This window comes from Portunus trituberculatus, chromosome 43 (genome assembly GCF_017591435.1).
Source record: "Portunus trituberculatus isolate SZX2019 chromosome 43, ASM1759143v1, whole genome shotgun sequence".
NCBI classification, from domain to species: domain Eukaryota; kingdom Metazoa; phylum Arthropoda; class Malacostraca; order Decapoda; family Portunidae; genus Portunus; species Portunus trituberculatus.
This window is the reverse complement of record NC_059297.1, coordinates 7,639,411-7,646,910: the sequence shown is the minus strand read 5'-3', so window position 1 is coordinate 7,646,910 and position 7,500 is coordinate 7,639,411. Positions and strand designations below refer to the sequence as shown.

At 37.2% G+C, this 7,500-nt stretch overlaps 3 long non-coding RNA genes across 4 annotated transcripts in view; 2 read left to right on the top strand and 1 right to left on the bottom strand.

The window, feature by feature from the left end:
- Positions 1 to 7,500, top strand: part of LOC123518165 — a 44,023-nt gene that overhangs the window by 31,311 nt on the left and 5,212 nt on the right. The window lies entirely within an intron of this gene.
- LOC123518167 overlaps positions 1 to 7,500 on the bottom strand; it is a 13,337-nt gene that overhangs the window by 2,157 nt on the left and 3,680 nt on the right. Inside the window, exon 1 of the long non-coding RNA XR_006678694.1 lies at positions 7,134 to 7,500. This exon is cut by the window's right edge and continues 3,680 nt beyond it. This is a non-coding gene — a long non-coding RNA (uncharacterized LOC123518167). The remainder of the gene's footprint in view (positions 1 to 7,133) is intronic.
- The window catches only part of LOC123518164, a 10,039-nt gene continuing 2,539 nt past the window's right edge, over positions 1 to 7,500 (top strand). The window contains exons 1-2 of one of the 2 annotated variants that reach the window (XR_006678689.1): positions 1 to 53; positions 5,014 to 7,500. The exon at positions 5,014 to 7,500 is cut by the window's right edge and continues 2,539 nt beyond it. This is a non-coding gene — a long non-coding RNA (uncharacterized LOC123518164). Of the gene's footprint in view, positions 54 to 2,920; positions 2,965 to 5,013 lie in introns of those variants that run through there. The other variant, XR_006678690.1, reaches the window with a different exon arrangement.

Below are 7,500 nucleotides of genomic sequence, written 5' to 3'. Positions count from 1 at the left end.
GAGAGAGAGAGAGAGAGAGAGAGAGAGAGAGAGAGAGAGAGAGAGAGAGAGAGGTGTGTTAGGATAGCAGCAAATGGTCCTTATAGTAGTAACAGTAGTATTAAGGCAGCACTTTGAAACACCACATTCGCTGGTTCTAATAGTACATACTGGTGCTGAAAATAGCTGAGAAGTGGAAGGAAGAAGGAGTTGAAAAATTTCTTGCCTGCAGCTTTTAATTCCTGAACTGGCTTATGTACTGTGCGCAAAACTGTCATTGCAGATCTTACAAGTTTCATCTTTTTAATGTTTATGTATTAGTGTAAGTATATGTCATATTCTAACTTACAAATTTATGAGCAAATTACACGTAGATAATTAATTACACACAAACAGCCGTAAATAAATAAATAAATAAACAAATATATATATATGTGTGTGTATATATATATATATATATATATATATATATATATATATATATATATATATATATATATATATATATATATATATATATATATATAACACTGTATATAAATGATTTTCTTGTACTGTACTTGTTGAACTACGTTCACAAATGAAAGGAATGATGATGATGACGATGATGATGATGAGGATGATGATGATGTTGATAATGATGATGATGATGATGATGATGATGATGATGATGATGATGATGATAATGATGATGATAATAATAATAATAATAATAATAATAATAATAATAATAATAGTAATTGTAAAAATAACAACATTGATAATTATGATTAATATCTATATTACTAGCAGTAATAGCTGGGTGTATTTAACCCTCAATAACACGAAATCATCATTCCGTGTCATGACAAAAAATTGTAATCCACTAAGCAACGTAACATTTACACATGCACTTAAAATTTATCCTGTAAGTTTTGATGGTCACCTAAAACAGTAAAAGAGATAGTTGCCGGAACACATTAATCCTGTTTGAACGACAACGACTAACTCATTAAACACGTCTACAGACACATGAAACAATGACGCCACAAGAAAAATGTCTCATTTACTAGACGAAAACCTACCAAGAAGCACATAACGATTAACATCACTATTTTGTCAACACCACACCTGCAAGTTATAAAACACACAGACACCTACAACAACATTTAGTCTACAAAATCATAGCAAACTTCCAGAAACATGTGCAGTTACCGGGCAGAAATATTTTTGTGTCCATCACAACCAATACCCACAAACAACACAGTCAGGCACAAGATATTAAAAGAACACACGACTTTTAATAATAGCATAAAACCATAAAACACACACAGAATCAAGAGACAACAGGAGACACAAGCCACAGAAGAAAGGCCACAGCACAAAATACACAGAAACAATATTAGCATGACACAAGAATAATGCATTTCCATAACAATCTTTATAATTGACGACCCTGTGGCACAGAGCAACTGGTAATCTATCTCAACCAACCATAGCACACACTCAAAGGCACTTATACATTATAGATGTAAGTTATTTTCATCACAATTACAGCCACCATTTCAAAACACATCGAGTTCTAAAACTATATGACACAGCAGGAACATTTTCTTTCTATACCACAGCCTTTCCCATTCTTAACATCATACGCATATACAGATTTCTTGAACAAAACGTTTATCTATCTTATTCCACATATTGGTAAGCTGTACTAAATAGAACTTCTAGTTAGTTGATTTTTGTTACTTTCATATTAACTACCAATTTCAGCTTTTCTTTGTTATCATGTATTCGTTCTTTCCTTTGTGAAGTAACAGATTGATTTCTTTCCTTACATTAGTTTTTTTTTCTTTTTGTGTATTGATTTTTTTCCTTACATTAACTTTTTTTTTTGTGTGTGTGTATATGTGTGTGTGGTAAAGTGGCTTTTTTACAGTTAAATACCGGAGTTTATTTAGATATTAACTTTCCTAGTAGTAATATTCCTTACCTTAGCGTTATGTTCTACCTGTGTTTATTGATCTTTCTTTCTCTAAGGCGTGCTCTTATCAAGTTGAAAACATGGGTAACAGACATGGAGAAAACCTGCATAATTTAAGTCACGTCCAGACTTCCTTTTGTTTTTCTGTTTCTTTACAACAACTTTAAGTTCACTTAACAATTTAACAATTCTTACTTAACTGAAAAAACAATACATACATATCTTTAGTTTTACTTTTAGTTTTAACAATCCTAGATAACATACGGCTTATGTTGTAGCTTTTTTAACATTTACAACCATAAAGTTACGAATTTAAGTTTCCATTATTAAGGACATAGATTATTGTGTTGAGTTAGCCGACTTAACAAGTGCAACAAGTGTCTATCTTAAACGGGAACTGCTGTTTAGGCCTACTGGCTTCTTGCAGCTTCCCTTATATTATGATATTCACTGTAAGTATTCGTATACATATATAAACAAGTAGTAACAAAAAAGTAAGAATAAGAATAATTTTGATGTACGTATATCAGTATATATATATATATATATATATATATATATATATATATATATATATATATATATATATATATATATATATCACTCACTATTTTTTTTTTCGTCTGGTGCGTCTGCTCAGATCATAGACTCCTGCACCTGCCCAATTAGTATATAACCAAGTATAGAGATAAGCAGCCCTTACCCGCCCTTGCTGCGCTATGCTGTTCCTCCTACGTTTCAAACAGCTTACTTTCTGGTTTTCTTCAAGTAGCATAATGTTTTTTTCCTCGCGTAAGTCATCATATTACTCACATTACTCAACTGTATATGTGAAAAAGTAATTAATATATATATATATATATATATATATATATATATATATATATATATATATATATATATGAAGCGTCATTTTTGTTTTTCTTATCTTTATGGAGATCAAACACCATTACAAGAGAGAGAGAGAGAGAGAGAGAGAGAGAGAGAGAGAGAGAGAGAGAGAGAGAGAGAGAGAGAGAGAGGTGTGTGTGTGTGTGTGTGTGTGTGTGTGTGTGTGTGTGTGTGTGTGTGTGTGTGTGTGTGTGTGTGTGTGTGTGTGTGTGTGTGTGTGTGTGTGTGTGTGTGTGTGTGTGTGTGTGTGTGTGACCGGACTAGTCACTAGTGTGTCAATAAGTGCCGCATTACATCTTGATCAAGTGGACTGATAAACCCTTCGTTCTGAACCAGAGTGTTAACATCAGTATTCACCGGTGTTTCGGACAAAAATATGCTGAGTTCAAGGAAAGGGAAAACTTAATAAGAAGAACAGCAAAAAAATATCACCATAGCAAGGCATATAAAAAACAAAGTGAAAAAAATAACAGATATTATACAAGAAACCATTTTCTTTGCTCATATAACGAATATGAAAGTCTAAGTTGTGAACAAAACATCATAAATCGGAATCTAAGAAAAACACCAATGAAAGAGACAAATGATGACTACGACACACGCTCAAACAGGCAAGTGACAAACATCAATACGATTCGGTGTTTATTCAGATAGGCAAATTACACACGTAGGCTAAACTGCTAAAATTACTTAATGCTTAAGACTGGAGACAGGATACAATGCTAGCAGTTGCAATAGGAGTAATGATAGTATTACCAAGTGTCGGTAAAGACAACACCTGTAAACGTTTGCTTATCTAAAATCCGAGCGAAGTTAAAAGCAAGGGTGTAACACAAGAGAGCGACGCAAAGCTTGTGACAGATTCTACAGTGACATCTATGACGCAAAGACAGCTGGAATTTTCTTCTTCCGTGACAAGTATTGTGTGGTTTTTGTTTACGAGGCATTTTGCACGAGGCGAATTGAAAGGACGACAATCCGTGAATTTTGCTCGATGTACGCAGTAGGCAGTAAGTCTGTTTGCTGGAAAAACCTACGTACCAGAAAGAGTTCAACAACGTAACATCACAAACTTTCATTGGCGTTTAGTAGTTGATGGTACAGAAGCGGTGGAAAAAGAGCGAGTTTGAAAAAAAAAAAAGATTCAATTTGATATTTGTATTTGAAGTTGAACACGAATTCAGTGTTTATAGTTGATGTTGAAGAAACAATTTGATATTTGCATTTAAGGATGAAAATTAATCTGGTAGTTGTACTTAAAGTGGAAAAGTGACTCTGTTTGTATTCTGCCATTTTGAGGCCAAGATAACATTGGTATTTGAAGTTTTGTACCGATTATGATTTTTGTATGAGAAATACGAAAAAAAATATGTTTGCGTCTGATGTTTGGAAATAATCATTTTAATATTTGTATCTGAAAATGCAAAGTGAGTTTAATCTTTTAATTTGACATTGGAAAGATTGTATTTTGTAAATGAAGAGCGATTTTTAAAGTTTGTCTATGAGGTTTAGAAGTGAATTTGTTTGTTATGAAGGTTAGACGTTAGGTAGTGAATCATGCCACGTTAGGAAGTTCAGAAGTCGTGTTCTGGAACCAATTATTCAATTTTTCAAAGCAAGGAAATGAACCGTTCAGAAACTACCACGTGATGACTGAGGCTCCGCCAGCTCTTGCTGGCTTCTCTCTCGTTTTCCCTCTCTCGACCATCACGCACACGAATACGCACATACTCAACAGAGTGTGTGTGTGTGTGTGTGTGTGTGTGTGTGTGTGTGTGTGTGTGTGTGTGTGTGTGTGTGTGTAAACAAGAATGGACAAACATAACAGTAATAAAGAAAGAATAAAAAAGAAGTAAAGATCCTTTAAAAAAAGAATGCTAGTGCATTGGTTAAAAATTTAATTAAATGAATGAGCAGGGTGCAGCAAAAAAAAAAAATATATATCAGCATAAGATTGAGTATAATCCAGGAAAGTTATTCCAGTACGGTAACTCTTATTAGTTTTTATTCAAGTTTGACTATGTTCTGTTCCCAGCTGCACATAATACAAAAATTATAAGAATACAATGTCATCAAATAATGGTCAGTATTGCCATCAGTCCTTCCTTCCAAGGGTGAATGGCGGTACAAATTTCGTTTTTGAGCTCTAGTCCAGTCTACATTCATGAAGCCAGAATCAGAGAGAGAGAGAGAGAGAGAGAGAGAGAGAGAGAGAGAGAGAGAGAGAGAGAGAGAGAGAGAGAGAGAGAGAGAAATCGAGGTGAGGTAAGCTAACCCTCGCACACAACCAGCTCCCTGTGCCACCCACTGTCCGATGTTGTTATAAGAATGGTAGTAGTGAAGGTATTAATAACATATACATTGTTGTTGTAGTCGGCGCCGCTCTGGTGCAGTTCTCCTTCTCTTGTTGCCGCACCTCCAAAACAACTCGGCGACGTTGGGTACGAAGGGAAGGACTTGTTGGTTGACATCGGAGGCAGTTAAGTATCCAGGACCAAGCTTAGGTACCTGGGTTTCCGGCCCGCCCTTCCTGGCTCAGAGGTTGCACTGTTTCCGCAGCCAGACCCTTTTCCTTCACTTCGTATCTGACGAGGAAGTGGTTTTGCGAGTGTTCTAAATTCTCACATTGTTCTCCATTTCTGTACGGGTTTGTGGGTGGTGTGGACTATTGCGGGCGTGAGTTAGATGCCTTACCCGTCCTGTGCCGGCATGGACTGAGGCGCTGACTGAATGGCACTATCTGTTTGGCTGCGTGCATTTGAGTGAGCCGTAAAGAATCGCTCACGCAAAGGAAGTGAACACGTCGGCAGAACAAAAGGAACACTATCTGCTGTCTTGTTTCTCTATTGCTGGATGCCTGAGTTTTCTCGTCTCCCGAGTCTGACGTACCGGTGTACTTTTGAAATCGTTTTTTCCAGAGTTGTACAGTAAGATGTAACATTTTAATCTTTAGAACCAATATGACAATAAGGGATTACATGTGTTGGAATGACAATGAATTTTGTTTAGATGAAAAAGTAGATAAATTTTACTCAAAAGGACGAACTTTGTTGCCTTATATAGGATGACTTAAAAAAATTGCAGGAACTTCATTCTGTTTCGAACATTTCTGTACTTTTCAACTTCTTCAAGCAGACGATAATAATTGTTGTACGTACACATTGTCCTTCCATATCTAAGACACTTAAATGTAAACAAAAAAGGGTTCTGCCTATTAGTTCCTGTTCGCCGATAGAGCCAATGGAAAAACGAGTTTATGTAAGAGTATAAGAAATACTAAAAAAGCTAAATAAGAGTTTTTTGCCTTGATTGGTTTTCTTTGTAAGATTCCCATGGCCGAGCGCGAGAGTTTCTCCAGTCCGTCGGCGCCCTTCTGCTGCCCAAACCTTATCCACACGGACACACACACAACCAAACTTGAACAAAAGAAACGATTTAATTAAAACAAGGCATAGTAAAAGACGAATGAAAAAACAAAACAACACGAGTTTATCTCTAAATTTCAAAAGTTAAGTACAACTCAACAGTCAGGCCGGCCAAGACTAAAGGGCAGAAGGTTCGGGACGGACTGGGGAAGTTCCTGTGGCCAACGGGTGACTAAGTGTGCTTGTATATACGGCATTGACCTTGGCGGTCCGGCTTCGGGGAGGAGCGGAAGAGGAGGCGAGCGTATGACCTTAGCCACTACCACAACTACATCAACCACCAACCACACTACTATCAGTTATTTACAGAACCTACTTTCATGACTAAATATTACCCATAAGGTAATGGCGCCCTTGACTCCTGTGCTCACTAAAGCAATGTCATTTACATAAGACTAATGAAGACGCGCGCGCGCGCATACACACACACACACACACACACACACACACACACACACACACACACACACACACACACACACACACACATTACGAGACTACCAACACTACCACCGAGTTTAATTTCGAACTGTCTTATTAATCTTGGCACGCGCTCACACACTCACAAACACTCACACACACACACACACACACACACACACACACACACACACAAAGAAAGTTGGACGTCCACGTTACGCTTCCTCTCCTCCATTTCTTCCCCCACCACCGGTACCCAACATGGTGTGCTAGAGTACTCCTGTACCTGACTCTACGTTAAGCACCGACGCAGCTCCTGTGCTCTTTAACTCTCGACTCCTCTCGGTTTCTGAAAGTGCCCACGAGTAACTCTTAGTCTCATTCGTTTCTGCAAACCAACTTCTCTCTTAATGAGTGACTTAGATTCACTTTGTTGGACTTCTTCTTGATAGCACACACACACACACACACACACACACACACACACATAGAAGAACTATGTCACTTTTCCTGCATCTCTCTCACAGACTTCCTCTTCTTTGTTGAGAGCACTTGTAATTTTTAATCTATTTTTGATGGACAAGAACACCACCCCTTAGGAAAGCCTACTCCGGAGCACGGGATTGGAGTCGTTGCGCGGTGAACTGGATTGTTATACCAATCTGATAGCTGGATAAGGGTTCCAACTGTGTACAGTACTTCTTCGGTACCTGGCGACCTGCTATGAGTGAGTGTCACATGTCATACCAATGTATACGGGCCAACTCTATTTTACTTATAAATCCGGCACAAGATCGGGGTTGATGTTTTCAGATGTTTAGT